Source organism: Chelonia mydas, chromosome 4 (assembly GCF_015237465.2).
Source record: "Chelonia mydas isolate rCheMyd1 chromosome 4, rCheMyd1.pri.v2, whole genome shotgun sequence".
Classification (NCBI taxonomy): Eukaryota; Metazoa; Chordata; order Testudines; family Cheloniidae; genus Chelonia; species Chelonia mydas.
Window position 1 is genome coordinate 20,230,006 of NC_057852.1, and position 26,272 is coordinate 20,256,277.

At 39.8% G+C, this 26,272-nt stretch overlaps 1 protein-coding gene and 1 long non-coding RNA gene across 10 annotated transcripts in view; both read left to right on the forward strand.

Annotated features, from left to right (window-relative positions):
* On the forward strand, positions 1–25,245 carry LOC122465439. The gene is made up of 3 exons (XR_006290300.1): positions 1–11; positions 10,683–10,688; positions 24,826–25,245. It is a non-coding gene; the product is annotated as an uncharacterized LOC122465439 (long non-coding RNA).
* The window catches only part of ARHGAP24 (Rho GTPase activating protein 24), a 370,658-nt gene that overhangs the window by 127,024 nt on the left and 217,362 nt on the right, over positions 1–26,272 (forward strand). The window lies entirely within an intron of this gene.

The window sequence follows — 26,272 nt, forward strand, 5'->3', positions numbered from 1 at the left end:
ATGAATCCAAAGTTTGTCTTTGAAGTTTCTGGAGTTACACCACTGTAAACCCAAAGTAACTGAAATAAGGATCTGTCCCTACATGCTTTACAACTTAAGCAAGGAACTGGTTTTAATTTCACTCTCTTTCCTGTTGAAATATTTTAGTTGCTAACCAGAAAACACATGGAGGGACTGCCATGCTTTCTAGCTATAATAACGTCATTATAAAAAAGAGAAGATTTTTTTGTTGTTTGTATTTGTTCTATGCATGAGTTTTTCGCTTCATCATCCTAAAACCTAAGTTTTTTGCAGGAGTTTTACAATCAGATGTTAAGAAGAAATGTAGTCTTATCTGATTTCTGGGATTTCAGATGGCTTTTAAAATAAATACGTTGCACTTGCATAGCACCTTTCATTTGAGAATCATACAGCATTTTATACATGTGAGTAAATATTACTATCCTCTTTTTTTAGATTATAAAACTGTGACATGGAGGCTAAGTGGCTACAGTTGCACAGAAAATCAGTAGCAACTAGAATCCAGAATTCTTGATTACGGTTTCTATACTTAAAATGATAAATATGCCTTATGGAAACATCCGATAGATTTTTTTAAAATAGGGTTTTATAGAGAATGAGAGCCATTGTGAAATATTTTTTAATATATCTATGGGGATGATATAAATCTCTATTAATTTTTACAAGATACTTTTGAAAGAAACATGAAAAATATATTTGTCTGTTATAAGTTTTCCATCAGATGCTCATACTGCCTACATAATTACAAACACTCAATACAAAAAACCATACATGACAGCTTTGCATATGTTATATCAACAACACGACAGCTCTGCCAAATCATGTAACACCACCACCAACTACGCTCATGAGCATAAAATAAAATTTATCCAAGTAAAGACATCTCCATAAATGATGATGAAACTCAAGATGGTATGTTAAATAAGAACACAGAGGTAATGGGAAGAAACCTTACTGAACACAACAAAAACATTCATACTGCATGGTCTGTTGAGTCGTCATCACGCATAGATTGCTTTCAGAGAATGGTGTAGAACAGCCATACCTTTCTAGATACAGTGGTTCAGACTAGAATTTTCATCCATTCCTAGTCACAATCTAGTGGTAAAGTTTGACCATTGGTTTCTTCAGATAGGATAATTCCTATATTCCAGTAGTATTATCCATTGTTTTGTATGTTTCCATTTATTACTGCAGAATGGAAGTTGGCATTTCTAAATTAAGTTTTTCTACTTGCTTCTCTTGCTTTCTTTCAGGAATCACTGTACGATTTTGTTGGATACTTTAATACATGTAGGTCTAGAGGTTTAGATAAAATTCAGATTAGTTTCCCAACATGGAGGTGTTTAATCCAGCCCAGCCATAAACCTTTAGAGTTTGCCTGCCTCTGCATCTACATTTTTAAATAAAATATTAGTGCCAAGATGTTAAGGTGTGATTAAGTATTTCGGTGCCCTATTTGAGACATTGATTCTTTGAAAATCAGGCCCCTTTAAGGAGTCTCTTGTTGCACCCAGCATCAGTAGCCACTTTTGAATATTTGTCCCTGAAATTTTATTTAAAAATTCAGGCAAGTTAATATTAAGCTAGTGATAAGCAAGTTCAAAAGATTTAAATATGTGCTCGGTTTGGATGAGAATTTCGCTTGGAAGTTAATCTGCATTTTATCTAGCTTCTGTAAAATTGGGCTAGAAATCTTTCCAAATGTCGAGTCTATCCTGCTTCAGTTTTGGTTGTAAATAGAGCAAGGAACATCTTTTTGTCACAGTATTTTGAAAACTAAATATGACAAACGTGAGTTTTGGTGAAGGTGTGGGTTTGGAAGGAATTATTATTTTAAGCATCCAAATCCTCAGTTTTACTTCCAATAGAATATAGGTAGCTCTTGGTTTTCTTTTTAAAACTTACCTGATGGCTGCTGCCATAAGCAATAATTCTCTAGAATGACCACTGCAGCAGCAGCCCTGTCACTGGCAGATGATCGGTTGTCCAGGAGCCTGATCTTGTGAAATGCTGCGTGCCCTCCACTCCCATTGAGATAATTGTCCTTGATACCAAAGGGAAGTTTAGGGAATATGCACCACAAGACAGGCCATTAGATACTGACTATCCCTGGAGTGCTGTTCAAGAAAGTACGGAAGCTGATAAACCTACCAACTTGGCTTCTCTAGCCATATGTGAATCTAAACAGTTACATTACAGTAAATCATGCTTTCAGAGGCTCAGGTAATCCCCAGGAGAGGCAGTAAATGGGCCTATCACGCTTTCCATTCATAAATTTCTATAATGGCAGTAATGAACTTGGTCTGCCAAAGCATTTCCTGGGAAATTGACTTGTCTTTGCTTCTAGCTATCAACTCACTCATCAGGTCATTAATCCCCGGGAAATGCTATGGTCCTTGTTCCTTATTGCTTAAATGAAGGACTAATTTAATGCTTAATTCTTCCATGTGTAAAATGTAGCTCTTAAATGCTGTTTTTGACTAAAAGGGAAATCTCATTGGAGGTGTTTGTTATGAGTTATACTCTGCTTTCAATGTATTTACATCTCCCACTAATGTTGTTGAGTTGTGTGCCTAGGACGATATCATAATGCATCTATCTATTTTGTATTTTTAAATGCACATCTGGTTTCACACATCCCCCCCTGCTCTGTACCTACCTGACATGCCTCTGTACTGGGTTAGTGATATCTTCCAGGCTTAAAGTATCTCTGGCTGCTGATAGCACATGCACATGAATGAACTTGAGGCTTTGCTTAATTGAAGTAAAACATATTGGACTGAACTTTCAAATGTATTTGCTGAAAATGTGCTGTCAGAATGTGTGCACACATATGCATGACACCTGCAAAATGTTTGTGTGTGCAGACGGGTGGTTTGCATATGCACATGGGATTAGTTGTCTACTCAGCTACCCATTTTTACCCCCACACACAGTGTGGAATATATCTTGAGGGGAACTGAGGGAACGCACAGCTTGTCAGGTGTGAACTTTAGCTCAGTATGAGTCTTTTATATTAACCTAGCCTGCTCCACCACACTATGAGGTTGACCATCTGATGGTCTTTTGTGCCTCATATGAGCTGAATTTGTGGTCTTAGTGCAGTTCTCAGTGGACATGTCCACATCACAAAAGCAGTATTCAAAACTGGCATGTCTGATGAAGGCACAGAGGTTCTGAATAGGCACAGAAACTGAACTAGCCTCTCACCTTTGAGAACAAGGTTTCTCTGTCAGGCTTAACGCACACTGGTGGGCAGTGTAGGGAAATTGGCACTGCTGCTGCCTTGTTTGTCTCTTCTGTGGCTTACTAATGGGCTTTAATGTCCAGGGCTGGTAGGCAACACAACCACACAATAAGCCATGGGGCCTGCCACTGAACCTGAAGATCCCACAGTGATCAAATGGATCTGTGCTAACAGGAACTCCTCTTTGGCAGTAGGTGTCTCTGGGATCCATGCCCTGGAAGTGGCTCTGTAGGAAAACTGATTCAACTCCAAATTCTATTACCTATTCCATCTAATCGCTGTGTGGCTAGAGGGGTGATAAGGTTCATTTCTTTCTGCCATCCAACATGGGCTACCAGCTCCTTACCTCCTCACTCTGCATTGATCCCCACAGAGTGGAAGAAAGGGACGTTGTTGTGGAGATGGTTGCCTGCATGCTGAAAGAGAAATCTATTCACAAAGGGTGCCTTCCATGAATGGGCCTGGGGAAATGATATATTTATCCCCACAATATGCAGTGGCAGTTCAAAGTAAAGGGCCTCATCAAAAGCTAATGGAAAGACACCTACCGACTTCAGTAGGCTTTGGATCAGACCCTACTGATACTGGGGTTGTGTCTCTGTTCCAGAATTCTGGTCATTAACTGTGTTTGTTTCAAAGGCAGAAAGTTGAAAGGCAGGGAAAGGAAAGGGGAAGATGTTGCTGGCACCCAGTGCCCAGAGGCAAAACAACAGCAGGGGTTTGTTACCCGGTATGCTTCACTCAATAATCACAACAGGGTGGAGAAGCAGAAAAGTTTATTTGCAGCTGCAAACAAGGTACAGGGAGAATAGAATCTCAAATCCTGCACATCAGAGCAGGTCATTACACACACTTTTATATTTCTTAATGCTACTGCACTACACATCAGCCAATTAAAACTTTGCACAAATACTCTGCCTTCCTTATATGGGTTACAACAATATTTACTTCCTGCAACCTCTAACAAGCATTCCTAGCAACTTAAACAACCAGCACATTCTGTCTGGCCTTGTAACTGTCTCTCCTATTATCTTTAACTTGGCGTCAGCAAACCTTACACTATAAGGTATTATCTGCGGCTCAACGTTGTTTTAAGAGCAAAAGAGCTTACTCAAACCAGCCAGGCCTGAATTCTATTAAGGGGGGTTGAGAAGAAGCCCTTAGGCCTTCAGCAGGGAGACCTCCTCGACCCTTATGGCCTTCCATCCCCTCAACTTAACTAGTGGCCATGCCCTGGGGTCTCCAACAAAGAGACTGCTAACCTCTTTACTAGTAAAGCCGTTGCGTTATGTGTAGGACCAAGAAGCAAACTACAGCTGTCCAGTCTCTCCCTGGAAAAACAAAGCGGCTATATGATGGGATTTGCCAAAGTTTGCTCTGCTGGAAAATTGTTGGTAGTGGGAATTTGTTTTGCAAGATGAAGCAGAAACAGACTGTGGAAATAACTGCACGAGAGCCAACTGAGAGAATGCCCTTTCCAGAGCCTATGAGTGGCGGAATTGTGGCTCATTATCAGCCATGGATGCCTTTCAGATAGCATCGCTGTTCTCCTGCCCAAATAGAGCAGCTTAAAACCCAAGTTCAACTGGTTAGAAATACTTTAATCTCCTGTGAAAAGAAGAGCAGTTACAGGACCTCAGGTGTGATAATAATTGAGCCAGGTGGAGGGAGCAGCTGTCATGGACGGTTATTTTGGCATGAAGGCACAGAGGAAGGGCTTTGTCATAGAATCAGCTGGCATTACATGTGGAAGAAATGGAACAAAACTAGAGAGGGATGAGCTGAGCAGCATCAGCTTGTGACACAGGGAAGAGGAAGTTTTAATTTTGCCCCTAAATGTTGCTAGGCACAATTCCTGGTGTCCCAGTAGCATGGGAATGTTTCTCTTTTTGCTTTTTTATTGTATCACTTTTTGTTTCACATTTTCAATAATTTGTTTTCTTCTGCAAAGTTCAGTTAAGCACAGCTGCAGACAGAGACAACGTTTCCAAATCCTTCACTGTGTGGAATAATATTAAAGGTCTCAAATATAGAGGCTTAATCACATGATCAGCTGACTCTGCCAAGGGTTCCCAAATACTGCTGTTAAGCTGAGAGGCAAGGGAATTTTTTCTCTCTCATGAAACAGTCTCATCCAACTCTATTGTAATTGTATTCAGTAACCTGGGGCCTGATCATCACTTTCTTTAACCATTGTTGACCGATATATTTTTATCCGTGTAAAAGACGTGAGTTAACCATTTAGTTTATTAAGTCTGGGGGCCAAATATGAATGTACATAGTAAGCTCTTGACAAACAGCCCAAAAAATTCATAAAATCAGTCTTTGTTCTTCTGAAATTGAGCAGTTTGAAACTGGCACATAAACACCTCACACATTTTCCCTCTTCTTTGAGTAATATAATTCCATATGTTCTTGATATGAACTTAAATATTCTATTTTATGTGTTTAACCAACATTGTGGGTACTAAAAACTACAACATGGACAAAACTGTAAAAACATGAGATTTAAAACCAATAGGCTGACTGCTTGTGTTCCTTAAGGTTCCCATGGCACCTTTCATAAAAGTGACCTCAATATTCTGGCAAAATTCCAACTCAGGTAATTACATGTTGTCCTCCGCTTTTAGTTGGATACGTTTTTTTTTTTCTTGTTGTTGTTGTGTTGTTGTGTTCGTTGCTGTGATCTGTTCAGAGATTATTACATTTCAATGATAGGTGAAATTAGTCCTAGCTAGTACATTCCTTATGTATTTCACATGAGTGATAGTGAGGCTTAACTAATATATGTAGGTACACAATTAGTAAATAATTGGTAAGTGAGGTAACCAGATACACTAAATATATTAGGAGAGCACAAAGATTTGAATACAATCAAGTAAGTTCTTCTGTTCCATACAAAACTTAGGCCATCTTCTTTGGCACTTAGAACTTTTTCATCTCCCAGTGGTGGGCATCTTTATTATCTGAGCAAGTTTTGTAAGTAGCACCTAATCAAGGCATTGGGACTGACAGAGAATCTCTGCTGGCTCCTGAGAAGGATAACCCTGGTAAGCCCTCAGTCACTCATTTGATTAAGTGTAGAGGGCAAGGTGATAGTAATGGTCCTTTTTCTGTTAATCTGATTTGTCATTTGGACACTGGATTTTATTGGATGGGTCCTATTAAAACTTAAATGACTAGAGCAGTGTTTCCCAAATTTGGGACGCCGCTTGTTCAGGGAAAGCCCCTGGCGGGCCGGGCCAGTTTACCTGCCGCGTCCGCAGTTTCGGTCGATCGCAGCTCCCACTGGCCGCGGTTTGCTGTGCCTGGCCAATGGGGGCTGCGGGAAGCGGCGCGGTATCCGATAAAGTGAGCTGTAGCTCACGAAAGCTTTTGCTCAAATAAATTGGTTAGTCTCTAAGGTGCCACAAGTACTCCTTTTCTTTTTGTGAATACAGACTAACATGGCTGCTACTCTGAAACTTGAGAATGATGGGAAGTGTGTGTCTGTTAAAAGGGCGCATCATGAGGACAAGGTGTTTAGGTCCCACCCCGCCCAAACTCCTTTCTTGGATACTTTACAAATGCCACATACCCCCTCAAGCAGCAGAACAAATGGATCAGAAGAAGCCCTCGTTAGTCCTTAACTAAAAAGAAATGTACTTCTTTTAGCCTATTAGTGCATAAGAATAGCCTCCCCTAAGTCCATTACATCTGAGATGAAAGCAGTGTTTGCAGCTGAATAAGCAGCTACAAGTACATGAGTTATTGCTAGGGAAAGAGGCTTTATTAGAGCTTTGCCAAGCACAGTGGCTTGTGTAGGGAAAAATACTGAATGAACTTGACCTGGGTTTTTAAAATCCTTTTACTCTTCCACTGGAGGCCTGAAAACAATTTCCTTGACTGTTTCTAGAGTTGTGGGTGCTGTTCTTTCTCTCCTCCTCCTTCTGCATGGGTATCTATAGAGAAGTGACACGTGTTGCAAACAACTGCTGGAGAGCAAGGAGAGGGGAGGCTGTGTTGGAGAAATTGAGAGAAAGAGAGAGGCTAAATCTTGCTTAAATGTCAGCTTAAATCCCGATATAAGGGAAAAATACAAATTAGAACAGACACCAATTTGGGAATACACAGGAATCCAAAGCGCAGTGCCCACATGATATGCATAGCTGTGAAATGTCGACCTCCTATACACATAAGCAGTTGCCCAAGTTAAACGTTTGGGGTCCAATCCTCCAATGCCTTGCATGTGTGGGACAACTTCAGGAAGAATTCTGTAAGGCTTACAGGATTGGGATGAACAATCTTTCAACCAAATTTAAGGTGTTTCACGTTCTCACCATTACAGAAAATTAAGTGGTGCCATAAATTTTGGAACAAGTTGGTCATAAAATTGCATATGTGGCAAAATACCATAACTTGCACTGCTCTGGTATTCAGTAGATGAGGAGAACAAATGCAACATACATACCAAGTAGGAAGAATTAGGATAGCAGAAATCATAGCTTAATGGAGCATATAAAGTAAATTGGACCCCTCCCCATCCCCAAGTATCTTAAAATATGCCAATGGTGTCCTCTGGTGAGTATGTTGTTTTGTATAACTCTGGTCTACTTACACTACTTTGTGACTTAGGCCTATTTTATAACCAACTTTTATCTGGTGTGAACTTGCCCCATTCCTCCCCCCCTTTTAACTTCATTGTATTTGACCAAGGTTTTCATAACACGACTGTGTTTTATTTATATTTTAATGGAATTTTTCATGTTTAATTTTTACTATATAGTTCAAAAAATCCTGTATGGGCAAAATCTCATGCAAGTTCTGATTCTTCACCTATCCTGATTGATTACACTGCAGAGAGCAGCGTTGGTCCCACCGTTTTGCATGCACATACATTAGAACCTCAGAGTTACGAACACCAGAATTATGAACTGATGGGTCAACCACACATCTCATTTGAAACCAGAAGTACACAACCAGGCAGCAGTAGAGATGAAAAAACAAACAAACTAATACAGTACAGTACCTGGTTAACCATACAATAATAAAAAAAAAAAAAAAAAAAACGGGGAAAGTGTAATTTTTTTTTTTGACAAGGTAAGGAAACTTTGTCCTTGTTTTGTTTAAATTAAGATGGTTAAAAGCAGCATTTTTCTTTGTATAATAAAGTTTCAAAGCTGTAGTAAGTCCATGTTCTTTTGAAAGAACAACCATAACTTTTTGTTCAGAGTTACGAACAACCTCCATTCCTGAGGTGTTTGTAACTGAGATTCTACTGCATATGAACCATGCAATTAGCTAATAACTAATTAGCTTAAGTAATAACACATGCAACATGATGAGTAGGAATACCAGTTTCTTTTGCACATATGAAGTTAGGTGGATTCCAAAGCAGCAGGGCCTGAATATTGCTAGAAATGCAGCGTCCTGCCTGGGTCCTTGTGTCAAATAAGTAAGATCACTTAAAAGGTCTGTATAATTTAATTAAACATACAAAAGTCTTTGTTTATTGCCATACTGGTAAGGATAAATTATTTGGGATCTGCTCCTACTGGTTTCAAAAGCAAGTCTCCTAATTATTTTCGTGAGAGCAGATGCAGACTGGAGATGTGTAATTCAGTATTAATGTGGTGGTGGTCTCAGTGTACCTGGGAACAATGGGGGTCAAAAACCTTCAGTGCTTCCAAACTCTCTCAGTCCACTGTCACCTACATTGATTCCAATGGTATGAAATGTGAAGCTAGAATGTGCTACCATACTCACACTGAGTAGTGCCTTTCCCCAGGAGGTTGCTTCTGAAAGCAGTAGAACTATCCATGGAGCATGGTCCTAATCAACATGAATTAGGGTGGGAGAATCAGGCCTATGATGATGAACCGTGATCATTGAGGAACAAATCCAGCTCATGACTACTAACTTGGATCATACAGGATCAAAACCAGCAATCCTTACTCAGTTCTTACTGGGTTAAAACTTTCCTTGACTTCACCAGCTCATTTGTATGCAAGAAAAAATGAACATTAATATGATCCTGTTTGAATTTGAGCTATGGTGTAAATATATCACTATAATGTAGCTGTGTCTAGCATCACACATCTCATACTAATCTGGGCTGTTGGCGATTTTTTTCACTGTATCTCTTTTTACAATATAATGGATTCCGATATCATTTACATCACTCTGAGTCAGGAATAACTTCATAGATATTAATCAGCTACACTTAAGTAAAACTGGTGTGGGAGAAGAATCATGCTTAACGTCTCTTAAAGAGAAGTAAACATTTCACCCCTTTTTAGCCTTAGGCAGGTGAACATGCTTACTACTTTTAAAAGCTGTAATCCTTTAAAAGCAGGTGCAATGGATAACAAAAAGATGCTAGTGCATCATACTGATTGGTATGAGATGCTTGAATCTTGGTTCAGTTAGATCACGTTATCTTATAGTTCAGTTTCATCAGAGAGAAAGCGTAGACCATATTAATGTCTTTTTTTTTTCCTTTAAAGACTAGGGCAATTTATTAACTGCTGCTTTTTCTTAATAGAAAATCAGTACATATCCTTGGAATCATTGCTCAACTCAAAAGATGATATTGAAAGGTAGAAAATGGATTGTTAACTATTTAAAGTGTGAAAGCTGAAAAATATATATTCAGTATCACTCCGATATCCAATGCATCTTACTTGTAAATGTATCTCTGGGGCAAGGACAGAGCCGCCTTTTGCGTTGTACGTTGCATAATACAACAGGGGCCCAGGACAGATTGGAGTAATAATGAATAACGCAAATCCAAAAAAGTGTGACAGTTCCTATAATGTTAGACTATATTAGACTATTTAAATAGAAACTGTAGCTGCCTCAAGCCATTTAAAGAGGGACAAGAATCCCATAAAGGTGTTATAATGCTTTCCATTCTATTGAATGGCACTTGTATTTAAATGGCTACAGACCAGACATATCTTAGGTCTTGAATAAACACTAAGAAACGGACAGCATGTCAGTGAAGATGAACTGATGAGAAAGGTGTGCTGAATATCAAGCAAGTGGCTGAGCTGCCATTGGTGCTTTGATACAGACACTCATACTGATTCTCTTTTGATATAGACATTTATGTTGAAAAGTCACCTCTTCCACATCTGCATTCTTTTTAGTGCTAGCTGCTTGTTTTGTAATCTTTGCATAGCTGAAGACCAGAGCCTTTGTCTTATTACTCAAGAGGAAGGTCATTACGTTACAGTATAAATTTGTGTTCCAAGATGGAAATCTACTCAGTCCCCTAGTGGGGACTGACAATAATGATTGTCAGCAAATAATTTTTTTTAAAAAAGCCCTAAAACCCTCCTACTAAGGATAATTAAAACAAACCCTTCTTCTGAGAAGGGAAATAGGCTGTTCAGAGACAGAATTTTTTACTTAGAGTTGAAGAAAGTAGTCTTTGGTTTCATAACACAAATCTGTTCAGAAATGGGCTGATGCAGCTGTTCATAGGAAGTGAATTTTTCCTCTGGGTTTGAGTTACTGAATACAATATTTGTGCATGGTGTGCGCTTCACTGAAGGGACCTGTCTTACTTTGTGTTCTGCATAGCATCTCTCACTCTTGTGAGGTGCAGTGTAAATAGTAATGAAGGCACATGCCAATCTGTTCAGCAGTGTCCTTTGTTCCATGCAAGTAGATGGTTTTAGATGTTTCGTAGAGCCAGTCAAGTGTCCCATCCTACCACAGCAATAACTTTTAGCACAAAAAAGAAGACATGGGGACATAGTAGAATACTTTTTTTGTATCAATATTATGGCACAGGAACTAGTGAGATATATACCTGTATATACCTGTAGGTTAGCCAGAAAAATACTGGTAGTGTCACAGGATGGCTAATGTTTTAAGAGGCTGAGCCCAACCTGTGACTTATTAGCAGGCTCTCAGCTGTGGCTTTGGGGAAAGGGCGTCAGATGGTGCCTAAGGAGCACCTGGTTCTTTAAAGGCCAGCAGATGGTCAGCGGATGACCAGAGGAGTGAAAGGGTTAGGTGAAGGCAGGACCGGCTCTAGGCACCAGGAAAGCAAGCACATGCACAATTCCAGGGGCGGCATTCCAGCCATCCTTTTTTTCTTTTTTTTTCTTTTGCTTGGGCGGTTGCACTCTCAGAGCTTGGGGCGACAAAAAACCTAGAGCTGGCCCTGGGTGAAGAGCCCAGAAGAGCTGAGAGGGGTGAGGAATCAGCTCTTTGAATTGTAGCCCATGTGAAACAGAGTAACTATTTTTATTTTGGCAATTTGCTTAACATTTTCTCTTGAGCCAATACATTGTGCCCAAAGGCAAGGGCCTGAGACAGATTTTTGTGTTACATTGATCTTTCCTGGGCTGATGAGACAGCCCAATGGCTTACAGTGGGATGTAGGAAAGCTCTTCAGATTGCTCTCCTTGGAGACATCTGAAAAAGTTCAAGTGAATATCAGAACTTTTTGCATTAGAATCAAGTATTGATCTCTGAGCCATTAAGTATTTTCCCTAATGTATACCTGATTTCCTTTCTTTCCGCCCCAAAAAAACCAAATACACCCCCAAACATTCATTCACATACTCTGTGGTAGTTGGATATTTTGCAAACATGGTCAGGAATTCTCCTTGTTGTGACTCTGTTGGTACCAGTAAACCTTTTGAATGGGATAAAAGCAGCAGCAAATCTCAGAGGCCAGGAGGAAATTATCCTGTAATCTGTACTGCTTTCATATTACCGACAAAACAGGAGTCCATTCAGAATAGTTGTTGCTGGTCATACAAAGCAAACACAGACTCCAAGTCTGTGAGTAACAAAATTTGAAAGTAAATCAAATCCAGCCATTCAGAGTTGTGCTAAATTCCACCGCATGAGCACAGTTGAAAAAAATGCCACACTTCCTGTTAAAGATGAACAAAAATGCTTTTAAAAAAATTCAACATCCCTTCTCACCTTTTTTCACATCCTGTTATGTCTCAGATCTTTACAACAAAGTAACAATGGATACCCTGAATGCTGTTAGCCACCTTGAGTTAGCCACCTTGAGCATTTCATTCCATCACAAGCAGCTTAACTCCGTTTGGTGTTTACTACATTCAATAACAATCTGAAGCTACCTCTGTTTTATCCTGGTCTGTATGCCTGTATGTCCCTAGCTAGTGATGGTGATGCAGCACATTTAGAACCAATGTTCATATGCTATTCATATGTAATTGTTTGCTTTACTCTGTATATCTAACCAACCCGCTTTATAGCCAGTGATTGGATTGACTTACTGTATTTACTTTCCATGTTTTGTAGGACCATCTACTTCTGCCAAGCAAAAGTGATCAGGCTTGTTCCTAAATTGAAACAGAGAACTAATGAAAAGAATACCAAAGTTATAAATAATTGATGATAATTTTAAAATTGGTGGTAACATTTTTACAGCATAATTTGATTGATATGACAGTTATCACAGGAGCCTTGAACAGGATGCTCTTGTGAGCAAGGTAATTTATCTCACTAAATCTATTCCTGCATAAATATTTTAGAATGAAAGGCATAATAAATCTGTCTACAGCATACACACAGTAGGGCTGCCAGACTTGCCACCTGTTTAGGATTTTAATGAACTGTTTTGTATTCAGCACAAAAAAAAGTCGAATTAATGCTGTCATTTTTCTTTGCTGCAGCTCTACTTATTTCAGGAGCTCTGAGAAATCATTTAGCAAAAGCTTCTAAATGGGGCAACTCTGATCTTTCAATTAAAGTTGCAGCAAACTGGCGAAGAAGGCCATCTGAGTTTTCTACAGCTCAGCTAGGAGTTACTACAGCTCTGCTAGGAACGTGGGCTTTCTGCTACAAGCCTGAGTTCACTCATGAAGGCCAGCCAGCTCTTTATCAGGAGCCTAAGAAGGTCAAAGATCACATCACTTGAGCAGCAAGAAACTTGAGCTGCTCTGCAAGTTGGAGCGGCTGAAATGGAAGGTCATGTGTGGAATAAGGTCTCTGTCTCTGTAAGAAGAGTTCAGAGCTGGACTAGGAGGCTCTAGGTGTCAGTGAGAAAAACTTAGAAGTATGGGGGAATACACTGAGTACCATAAGACAGAGTAGACTGCACTTATGGTGAAATCCACTCCAGGGCAGAAGACCCCCATCAGGCCACATGTCTTAAGCCCATACTGAGGAGGTTAGAGTGAGGCAAAAGGCCTTGCAGGCCCTGAATGCCAGAATGTGAAATTCACCTTGTGCAGAGGGCCTGCACAAAGAGCATGCATCAGTCGCTTTCCTCTGGTGAGCTATTAGGAATGATGTGGAGAGCGGAGTGCTATGACCAACTGCAAAGTGGCAATATCCATGCACAGCTACACCTTGGCATGTCTTCTTCCATTTACATATATCTGTACTGTGCGACAAGAAAAGAGGTTCAATTGATTCTTCTCGGGCCCATCTTTTTCTCTTCTGAGCAACAGCAGCTGCTCGGTGCCTCCTAGCAGCTCAGCATGGCTCCTTTTTGTACCTCAGTCCAGTGGAGGGTTTTGTCTCGATTTACCTGATTGTTTAAACAAGCAGCCGCTTCTGACTCCATTATGTAGCTATTGGTGTTTAAGCTACAGTGTCTTCTCAGAAGAATGGGAAGCCGCAAAGGAGGGGGAAGAAGCCAAAGCCTTAAGGAAAGGAGCTAGAATAATCGAGGAAGGGAAGTGAGAGGAGGTATGTGAGGAATATAGAAGGTAGATGGGACTGTTCCACTGCCTTCCAGAGAATCAAGGGGACCGATTGTTTAAAAAAAAAAAAAAATCTGCACAAACTATAAAACACAAAAAACCGGGGGGAGGGGGAGAGAAGCTGATAATGAGGGAATGTGGCAATGTGACAATTTGTTTTTATTGCCAAAAATAGAATGGAAAATGTTATGAATTGCAAATGCCAATAGTAAATCCCACATTTTGACTGGCCGCTATGCTCAGGACTAGCTGTGTTAGGCACCAGGTACAACAAAGGTGGTTCATGCAGGGGCAAGAAAAATGGTTCATCTGATCTACACTACTGCAGGGTTTGGCTGTGTAAGAAGAATCCTCGCTTGGCCATTTAAGCTAGCTTTAGTTGTGGTTTGCATCACTGAGTGGTTCATCCAGTGATTTTCATAATTGGATAATATTACTAAAATTGCACTGTGTAAAAGATAATTGATGAATGAAAATTGGTTATTTTAATACAGTATGGCATGAGTTATCTAAGGAATAATTATAATAAAAAAAGGAGTAAGGACTTTAGGTTTGGCCCTTAAACTATGGCAAAAGTGACAAATCACGTGAAATGACTTCTGTTTTTTGACTTGCCTAGTGTAAGAAACTTGCATTTAAATCAAAGTGGATAGGCAAGGGTGACTTCCCGGAACTTGAAGCAATTGTTTTGCCAGAAAGCTCTTGGAATCTCTCTTTGAGCTCAGTTGTGGAATATGAGATTCCTTCTTTTATCCTCCTCGTAATTTTACTTTCAACAATATCTAGTCCAACATTTAATGAGTTACTTTCTATAGCTAGCTCTGCCATAACCACTGAGTTACCTCCCTCCGCTGCTTCTTAATGTCAAGACTTTCATTTCTGTAGCTGTCATTTGAGACCTTAATTATATAAATGTGTGGTCAATACTTGAAATGGTCTGTCTGCTCCAGAGTATCAAATATTTGGGCAATAATTTCATGGCTTTTAGTTATCCGTTCTAAAGTCTCTTTAAACTCAAGATTTCTCTCTTGGGAATGAGGCCTTTAACATTATGGGGGCAGGAGTGTTCCTTCTCAGATATGGTATGTTTAAATGACAATGTTTGCTGTTTTAATGGCCCTTTGTTTCTTGGTAGCCATTGCAGAAAGGGGGATGAATTAGCTCTCTCCAATAACTTGCTAAATTTCTTATAAACAGGATCTACATTAAGTACAGCTCAGCTGAGACACATCTGTCTTCCCTGGTAATTCAGCAGTTCCCCACCCCCAAAAACCGCTGTTGTCTATTGAACAAAACATAATGTGCAGTATGAAGTCTAATTTTAATGAGCATTTTCATGCGCATAGATCTGTGTGAGAGCTGGAGAATAAACTTTGCTCCAACTCATTAGTCCTTAAATACAGTGTTGTATTAATGTTGATGTGTATTTCTTTCTCTGTTCCTTTTGCATTCAGGGAACAGTAGGGAACCATTCTTGTAAGTAAATTAACCCCTGCAAATTAATTCCATGGATGGTAGCAAGACTGTAATTTTTTTCATTGTAAAGTATGTGCAGAATCTCTGAAATGCTGAGTCCAAGCCCTGTAATGTTGCACTTCTCCGTACAGAATTATTAATTTTTGCTATCCCTGCCCATGACATCTCTCTCAAGTCATTCTTTCCACTGCTCCTCTTATCTATCCAACATCTCCTCCTCCCTCAACCACCTCTTTTCATCAGTATGTATGTAATATGTACAAACACACCTGTATCTCTCCCAGTGACTTTCCCTCTCTCCTACCCCTGAATTTACAGAAGAAAAATCCACAATGAAGGGGATACACATAGCAATTAGTGTTTAATGTGCAGAGGTTTCCTTCTTTTAAACCAGGGGTTAACCCAACTCATAAAGGGGAGCTCTGAACTGAGTAGCTTAAAAATTAGTCTAATCATGTCCTTAATGTGAGCGGTTAAACACCTAGGCCTTCTTTAACAGCGTTATCCCCCCCACCCCCACCCCCCCAAAAAATTCTTTTTTTGTGGAAAAAATAGTATGTGATCGCATAATTAAAGACTGAGTCATAATGGGCACAGGCAGCCTTCATTTGGGCATTTCCTAATTTTGGAGTGCTTGATTTTGCAACCATTAACAATGTTTTTCTTTAGATGTGGCTTAATGTGATTTGTAATGTGGGCAGCTTTCAGGAGCAAGGCTATAGGGCAGTGGTTCTCAAACTGTGGGTCGGGACTGCCAGGGCTGGCTTAGACTTCTGGGGCCCAGGGCCGAAGCCCGAGCCCCACCACCTGAGGCCGAAGCCTGAGGGTTTCAGCCCTGCGTGTTGGGACTCAGGTTAAAGGCCCCGCACCTGGGGCTGAAGCCTTCCACCCTCCCAAGTCAGTAGGGCTTGGGCGGGCTCAGGCTTCAGTCCCCCGTCCCTGGGTTGTGTAGTAATTTGTATAATCAGAAGAGGGTCACGGTGCAATGAAGTTTGAGAACCCCTGCTCTAGGGTTTATAGTCCCATTCTGCAGACCGTGTTGTGCTGATTTAACCAAAGAGGTGAATTTTTGGGAAACAGGTTTAGTTAAATCAGTGCAGCTTTCAATGTGGGCCCTCTTAAAACCATTTATACCCGGCTTATATCAGTTTAGCTTATCCCTGTACATTTATAGGGCCAACCTGAAGCAACATAACCCTTTTTAAACCCACAGAAGTTTGTCCACACACAAAATTGCACTGATTTAACTGAACTGGTTTAAATTAAACCAGTGCAAGCTGGTGTGTAGACAAACCCTTCAAAATGTTTGGTATTAGGTATGGTGCAGTGTCTGAGATGTACTGAAGTACCTTACGCTAACATTACTAGGGGTTTGCTCATTTTTTAATCTCTCCACTTCTTGTGACGAACACAGATAAGAAATGAAAAAAGATAGTGGGATAATTGCTTTCTTCTACTGAAATTGTTCAAGAAAAATTAGCTGCATCTAAGTAAATAAGCTTATGTACTGGGTGGGTGGGGGAAGGGTGGGTATGGCAGACGTGTTAAACTAGACTAGGTACCTCAGCAAATCTGCTGTACTGAGAAAAGCTGTTTCCTTTTAATCCAACATCTGTCTTAAAACTTTTAAGATGTCTGGCAGAATTTAGAGGAATTAAAGTAACATATTAAATTTTCTTTTAGGCAGTAAGGTAGCAATTAATGCTGGGAGATAGAGATGGATGGAGAGAGATACTGTGCTGTGTAATTCCAGGCATTCTTTCAGCCATTATCAGGAGATGGTGATTCATCTTACTGCCCACATAATAAATTAACTCTCTCCAAAGTCTTTCATACAACTAATGAAATCCACTGTCCTGTACTACGCATGCATCTAGAATGTATTTGTATGTGAAGTTAGTTTTGTGAGGCTCTGTGAATGAATCTGGCACAATTTTCCATTTTCTGGAAAAACTCTGGAGATTCCTCCAGTGTTCTGAGTGCTTCATTAGCTTGTCCTGAGGCTGAGAGAGAGAAATTGAATCATGAAGTGAAATATGTGGCAGGAGAAAAAAGAAAACTTAATTATATTCCATTTGGGGGAGGGATAGCTCTGTGGTTTGAGCATTGGCCTGCTAAACCCAGGGATGTGAGTGCAATCCTTGAGGGGGCCATTTAGGGATCTGGGGCAAAATTGGGGATTGGTCCTGCTTTGAGCAGGGGGTTGGACTAGATGACCCCCTGAGGTCCCTTCCAACCCTGATATTCTATGATAGTCTATATTTGACAGCTGAATTTATTTCTGTATAGTAAAAGCATTTTGCAAATCATTACAAAACCAGTATTAAAGCAATATGAACAATTAAAAATTAACATATCGCTTTTTGTTTAGAGAAACATAATGCAATGATGTAGTCCTCAAGTTTTGTTTTGGTTTTTTTTCCGGATGGAGGATGGGGCTCCCTTAAACTATTGTTTCTGAGGATTTTCATACACTGAAAGATGGTTCTGTCTTTCCTAATGTTTTAAAATTGAGAAAAAAGGTCAAATGCAATGGTGTTTTTTCAGGCAAGTGTATCTGAGTACTGACTAAATGGTAGTCCAATAACTGTCTCTGTGTAGCTCAAAAGTTTGTCTCTTTCAGCAACAGAAATTGTTCCAATAAAAGATATAATATCACCGCCTTGTCTCTCTATTATCACCAGTCTATCTTCCCATGTAGATACTTGGTACATTTTTCCATAAAATACAACATCCCTTTTCTTTAGCCATTCCTCTAATGTTGGCCATTTTTTCCTTTTCTATTGAGAACTACCAATATTAGGGGCTAACCCTGCAATTCCCAAAGTGGCTTCTGTACATGTGCAGTAACTGATTTTCCTATAACACCTTAACAAAACAAGTGTTCAGTTTGAGTGAAAACAAGGGAGAGGCTGTTCCTCTCCTATCTGAATTTCACATCCACTATGACCATTTAGCAAGGAGATCAATCCCCTTACCACCAATGTATCATTTCTACACAAAACCTTTATTGGGCCTGATTCTCCACTGCCTTGCACCTGGTGTAGTCATATACATCTGTGCAAAATACTGCCACTCCTATTTGGTAGCATTTTATACTGGCTTAGTATTCACTCTGCACAGATATAAATGGCTTCACAAATTTCAAGACAGTGGGGAATTGGCCTCACTGTGCCTGTCTTATATCCTCCAGTAATAGTGTTACTTTAATAGCTTTATTAATAGGTTAAGGAGTACAATAATCTGTCACATTTAAGTATAGAATGTCTGGTACCTTCCCTTCCTCAGAACTGTCATGCATTTTGTTGCTTTAGATTTTTTTCCCTCTGTCTCTATATTCTTCTCTGTGTCATGCAGCACAACATGAAGGGTATTTTACAGTGGCAAGCCAATATTTATAATTCACTCTGTTTTCATCATAAAATATCCAGTGATGAGATTGAATATCCCCAAAGTACATAGGGAGGAAAAAAATCTCCATTAGAAAACCATCTACCCCTTGAGCTGAAGAGAAGAATAACATTGTTCAGCTTTAAAATACCAGCTAAGCTCAGTAGGCAGAACGTTTGCCCTGTTTGGTTCACAGTTACCAGGAGTGACCCTGCAAGGCTGTAACTTTTAGATTGTAATTTGATTGCTATGCAATCACTGCTAAATTATTTGATGGCTTATAACAGCAGGAAGCAAAGTAAATGACTGTAGAATGTTTTAAAATCAACTGTTGTTAGTTAATGATAATGTAATGTAGTGATAATGACTGGCACGAACAGTCAGATCTAATGGGCATAATGGTTTCTCCAGGCTGAAGCGTAATCCCATGAAAGGTTTGCATGCTTTTGTCACACCTACTGATATCTGAGATTCTCTCGGTAGAGGCTGAAGTGATGTTGGAGTGGTGTTCTGACCTCTGGTAGATTATTCTGTTTTCGGCAGCTGGGGGGTCAGAGAGTCATTTTGCTTTCACAACATGTAATATTGTTTATAAACTCCATAATTGTAAATGACACCGGGGTAAAACAAAGCTCAGATAGGCTGTAAAATTGTGATAGACCTTATAAAACTAGTCATATTGCATAGCCAAGGTTTTAAAACATTAAATGTGGTAGTGCTTTGTGGCAGAGTGGAGTGATGGATTTTTGGTTTGTAGTTACAGCACAAGATTGGAAGACAGATAATCTGGGTTCTATCTTCAACTCTGCAACAGATTTGCACTGTGATTTAAACAAGTCACGTAGCCAGTCTGTACCTCGGGTTTTCTTCAGTAAATGGAGAATAACAATGCTCCCCTAAAGGGGATGCATTGATAAATGTCACGTTCTCACAATAAGCTAATGAGATCTATGATTACAAAGTTTAAATATGGATTCCTCAAGTTAGGCACCTAAATTGAAGGTGTAATTTCTCAAAGGTGCTGCACATTTACAGCTACCACTGACTTTGTTGGGATCTGGGGAGATGTGGCGGTTATGAAAATAGGAGGTTGGATGTTCAGAAGTGCTTAGCCCTCACTCCTCCCAAGGAGGTCCATGTGAATTTTATCATTGAGCTCAAAGGGAGCTGAATTTGTCCAGTGCTCAGCCGTTTTGCAAATCCCACCCTGTTTTAGATGCCTCACTTCAGTCAACCACATTTGAATATGGATCATTCACTAGCAAATGCACTGTAGCTTTTGCTACCAGCACAGAAAACTCTGATATTATGGTTAACCAACTTCCAAGTAAGGACGAAGGAAAAAGCATCTACATAAAGTAAAACTCATAGTTTTTCTGAAACTGCACAAAACTTTCATAAAATCTCCCACGGGAGTTTCAAATCAGGTAGGGAAAAATATATTTTAAGACAGCTGCTCTACTGTAAAGTGGAAAGACAAGTTGATAATGTAGAAATGGTACAGATGATTAAGAAGGTTGGGGAGAATAGAAGAAGTGAGAACTGCTGGTTACTTGAGTCAGATCTTCTCTTCAAATGATGTTCTGTAAGGGAAAAAAGAACAAATAGCTAGTCTATATAAATGTAGCTAAGCTCTGTGAAATGCTATTATTTGAGATAATAATAAAGATGTGGTTTCATGACAATACATTCAGACTCTTCCCATGGAGTTCGGAAAACAGTTAAAATGATTTTTTTATTTCCGGAGCTGCCAGTAAGTGTCTTAAAACTTATTAAGACTAGCCACTTGTGCAGGTGGAACCATGGAGAGCATGCCATGTGAGGGTTTTTTTTTTTTTTTCCTGGAATTGTAATAACTGATGTATCATTAATGTTTGACTAAAGTATTAAAGTTTAGGACACTTGAGTAAAGCAGCACCTTTGCCAAAGAGAGTCTGAAATCCTAGTTAAGACATTAGTTTGTACAAAACATTTATTCATAAATATATTCCTTAATAGGAGTAAAGGGAAACCAGATATTCCTTCAAGATGCTGCAAAAAGAACAAATAACTATTAATGATAGTCATGTGTCCTCAATCCCATATAACAGAAAAATTCAGCATAATCTATTATGCTTCCTTATGTTATTTGCTAAAGCAGCTATTTCTCCATAACCTTCTTCTGACCTGTACATTTAGATTGCCATTATGGTTGCCAGCTTTGGTTGGATGAATTCCCGGAGGTTTCATCACATGACATTATCTTTAATTAAAGATTAATCTTTAATTCCTGGAGACTCCAGGACAGTCCTGGAGGATTGGCAACCCTAATTGCTGTTTGTGGCATGGATTGTTTTACTATGTGTATGTATCATGACTACTGCAGTAAGGCCCTGATCCTGTTTGTGTCTTTGGATGCTACTGAAGTACAAATAAATAATAATGGCATACCTTACAACTATAGGGCCCAGTGCTGCAACCCTTACTATCGTTTATTTGGAAAGTAGTTGTATTTGAGCAGCATTTGTTCATTACTGACTTCATCTAACGGTTGCATAATCGGGCCCTTAATTTTATAGCACTTTCATACAAACTGCATGTCTAAATTTTTTACAGAGTTCGGTAATAGTTACAAAATGAAAATAATAGAGGAAGGGAGAAGTTAAGAAATATTGAGTGCAGAAAGAAAATATATGGAGTTCCATAAGGAGACAAACTCAATGGCTAATTAGTTTCCCTGGGGAAAATCTGATTGGTCTTGAACACTTGATGACAAATAGGTCTAGTGCAGGGAATGAAGATCAAACAGGGTTTGAATAGTGTATTCAGGTATCAGAAACTTCAGGAGATATGACAGGTGAACAAATTACACAGCTGATACACCAATCTTACCATGCTAAATAGAAGGTACAAGATGGAAAAATACTCTGTCATCTGACTGTCATGAGACACTTATGCGGTAAATATTCTTGCTGCTCTTGCTTGCTTAGCATGATATTCACATGCAGAAGAATGCCCCAAGTCTTACAGGGGATTAGAGAAGGATACAGTGTCTATTGGAGAGTACAATTGAGATATTGCAGCTGTGAGTTCATACTGTCAAATTAAGTTTCTAATCCAAACTAGCCTGGCTTCCTTAAATCCACTCCCCATAGAACAAAATATTTCATTTTCCTGTGTTAGAGGCTTCTAATATGTAGCATTCTCATTTCTAGGAAAAAAATTATTCAGCTACCATTTCGGTGTCACTTGGTTTGTAGAAATGATGTGCTGCCAAGATATTAACTGGGTTTTTTTCCGTCCCCTTCCCATTGATGGCTTTGGGGTCTGGTTAAAAACTAGGTCACAAATTCTTAAGTTAACCAGACCACTCCTGCCTGCTGTGATATAGTTTATGTGCTACAGAGGTAGTAGGTCTCCTTTGGGTGGTGCAGGGGAGATGAGAGTTGAGAGTAGGGTTCTAGGTTCACCCCCGTACCAGCTCTTCAAACTCCAGGCTGGGGCTGAGTAATCTCCTTGCAAGCAGAAAGTCAGGCTGCAGGACCCTGATGAGTGCAGCAGCTTTGCTCCATTTTCTCTCTTCCTTCAGCTGCACATTGCTGGAGCTGTTGATGGGACTATGAGCCTTGTCCCCCATGTGCTTGCCACAAGAACGTGTATATAAATAGTGATCCAAATTCAGCGCTTGGGGCGGAGGGGATGGTCAAGGGGGTGGCACAGGGTGTGTGGATGGAACACAGAATTTAGCCTGTTGTGTATGTGTTTCAGTAGATTTTTCTCTCTTTCTCCATGCTGCTGCTTTTTCCAGCAGGGGAATGAGAGTCCAGTAACATGAGAGACGGTGTCAGACTTTTGAACCCACAGCATTCAGATGAGCTTGAAATTAGGCAAAATACATTTTCCCCTTCCTTGATAGCATCTCAAAGCAATCATTCTGCCGCCCTTCTGCCCTCCCTCCCTGTTCCATGGTTTTATGATCAAGATGAATACCCTTCTTAGGTCTGAGATTTTTTTTCCCCGAGTAGTGGTTCCTTTTCTCCCACCCCTATTAGCAGAGGGTCGGGGGAGGGGGAGTATGGATACTTAACTTTTTGAAACTTCAGAAGCTTGTACGACACTTTGGAAAATTCATGGTTTATCCAAGCACTAAAGAAAGATCATATATTATACACATGGGCACACCAGTGCAACTGAGCAATGAGACTGATGGTAAACTGACGGCAAGCTGTCATCCACACTGTAGTTCAGTCATATGCTGCAGCGGGGAATGGAGTTTCTTTAGTCTACAGATTTATTCTCGGATTGCCTGAATGCTCATATGAAACTTTCTGACAGATCGTAAGACACCAATCAAGTGTTCACTGTCTGATACTCTTGCTATGCTATATAAATAGTTACAGAACTTATAAAAAGGGGAAGTAAATAACATCCAGATTTGTGTGAAACCAGGCAGAATGGGAAGTGAAAAAAGTTCTTAGTTTCATTTTCTTTAAAACTTCCCCCTCAGACTGAAGAAGCCAGGTGCATGTTGCGCAAACAAAGCTATATTTAAAAATAACCTTTTCTCTTTGATATCTGTTTGTTTCCAACAACGGATCTGTGGGCAGACCGCAAAATAACCCAAATTACCATTCAAGTGCATCTTTTCTTTATGAAGCTCACTAATTGCCTTGTATGGTGTTTCCATCTGGGATCCTTTAATATGAATGAAAACAACAAGGAGTCCTTGTGGCACCTGAGAGACTAACACATTTATTTGGGCATAAGCTTTCGTGGGCTAAAACCCACTTCATCAGATGCATGGAGTGAAAAAAAAGTAGGCAGGTGTAAATATACAGCACACGAAAAGAGGGAAAATTGCTTTTTGTAGTGCTAACCATTGGCCTCGTTAGCCTCGTTTGTCGATATTCACCCCTTCTTGTCAACTGTTGGGAATGGGCCACATCCACCCTAATTGAACTGGCCTCATTAGCACTGACCCTCCCCCCCCCCCCCCCAACTTGGTAAAGCAACTCCCATCTTTTCATGTGCTGTATATTTATACCTGCCTACATTTTTTCACTCCATGCATCTGATGAAGTGGGTTATAGCCCACAAAAGCTTACGCCCAAATAAATGTTAGTCTCTAAGGTGCCACAAGAACTTCTCGTTGTTTTTGCTGATACAGACTAACATGGCTACCACTCTGAAACCTTTAATACAAATGTAGATGTCACTTAAACATGGATGTAGGCTTCAAGTTGCAGGAGGAGATGAACTTGCAACAGATATGGGTGATAAATATTATGACTGTCTTGTTCTGGTTTTAGTCGTCATTTTCTCTGAAATTTGTCAGACATTTCATTGTAAAATATAGAAAATAAGCATTAAAGGCCCTTTTACATCAAATAATCAGAAGGTGTGATATATTGTAAATAAAGCTCTTTGTCACCTATGCTAATGATAAGCTGGGAAGTTAAATACATATTTCATCTATTCCCTCATTTGTAGTTTTATTTTAGTTTATATTTCTGTAGATTAGATCACCTTGGTTTTGCATACGTTACATTTGATTAATTTTAAAAAATATTTAATTATTTCTCTTGGGTATCTTTTATGTATGCACTTATTCATGCTCCTGATCCAGTGTCCAATGAATGACACTTATTCCAAAAGCAATATCCAGTGTTATGTATTTTCTGTGTAGAGTTTGAGTTTAAAAAAGCAGTTTCAGGTGGAAATCTGAATCAGGCATGAAAACGCTCCTTATCTTAAATTTTATTTATGATACTTGTCACCAACTGCTTGTAGCTAAGGTTTCAAAATGATTTCCATTATAACTCCATATTTCTGCTTGCTTATAACTTTCAGAAAAGTTCCCCTTTGTGCTGCAACTTTCCATGCTTGGTCTCTGCCCAAAGATGATTTTTGTTTTGTGCTATTCTTTTGAAATGTTGAGATAGTTTTGGTTAGCCACGTCTGACTTATAAAAGGGTGATAAAATATACATTTTCCTATTCTTAAAATAATTTTTTTCCTCCTCAGATAACTCAAGAACAGGTGAACGTGGAGAGTTCCAACTTACCATGGAAATAATCTTTTTGGAAATGCTAGGGTTAAAATGTTGATTTTGAGTTAATGAAGTGTTGTGACTGTTTAAAGAACGCTGTTTGGAGCATCAGCCATGGGAAATCTCTTCCCAATACACACTTATACTGTGCAACTGTCCAAAGGCCTGATCATGACATGCCCCAAACTCCTATCATAGGTGTGGATCGAATGTAATCAGTACACATATGCATACACCGCATGTAAGTGCAGTTTTCCCAAATTGCTAGGACACTGTGACGGAACTAGCCAGGGAGCAGGCACTTTGTTTCCTTTTCCTCTTTATCCCTTTAAAAAATAATCCTAGGAAATGAAATGCAAGACCTGTATTAATGCAATGCTAAAACTGCACAATTACAATAAAATCAAGCAATGTGAAAGCTTAAGTTCCCCCAGTGACATTAACATGGCCACACTGTGCATATCTTGTATTTTCTTGTTTTAAAAAAATAACTCTACAGCTTGTGCCCGTATTCCAGTCTGTGCACGCAGGTAAAATAAGTGGGATGTTTGCCAGGAAATAAGACAGGAGTTTAGAGGGAGAAAATATTTTTCTGCCTTCAACTTCAGGTTAGGGTGTGTAGCACTTGCATAAGTTCAAGTTGCAATGGGGGAGGTTTAGATTGGATATTAGGAAAAACTTTTTCACTAAGAGGGTGGTGAAACACTGGAATGCGTTACCTAGGGAGGTGGTAGAATCTCCTTCCTTAGAGGTTTTTAAGGTCAGGCTTGACAAAGCCCTGGCTGGGATGATTTAACTGGGACTTGGTCCTGCTTCGAGCAGGGGGTTGGACTAGATGACCTTCTGGGGTCCCTTCCAACCCTGATATTCTATGATTCTATGATAAGTTCACTACAGCCACTACTGAAGCTGTTCACTGCAGCAGCCTTCGTTGCTTCTGTAGAGCTCCAACGTACGCTTGAGTTTGGGCCCCTGTCTCCATGTAGGGTGGACTTATGTGGTGTTCAGGTGCTGCTTGTAATTATTAGAACTGGGAGCACTGGCTGTTGGGAGTCTGAAAGGACAGGAAACAGGAAGGAAGGGGGGCGAAGTTGAGGAGGAAGACTGAGAGCTACTGAGGGTGCAGCCGCAGCTTGGTAAAGAGGTTTCCACTTTAAAAATAAAGTCCTGTTGAAGTTTGTTAGTACCTTGCCTGGTTGTTACAACAACTTGATGGCCATGTCCCTTACTTACCACCACTGATCAGAAGGCTAGTTAGAGGAGCAGCAGCAGGTGTGTGTGAAGCATTCCCTCCTTACCTTCTCCATGGCTTGTCTTATCTGGGCTATCACAGGGCATTTGGCTGCAAACATGACCATTCTACAAACAGGAGAATTTTGCCCCTTGAAATATATTATTTAGCATGTTTAATGCATGCTCTGA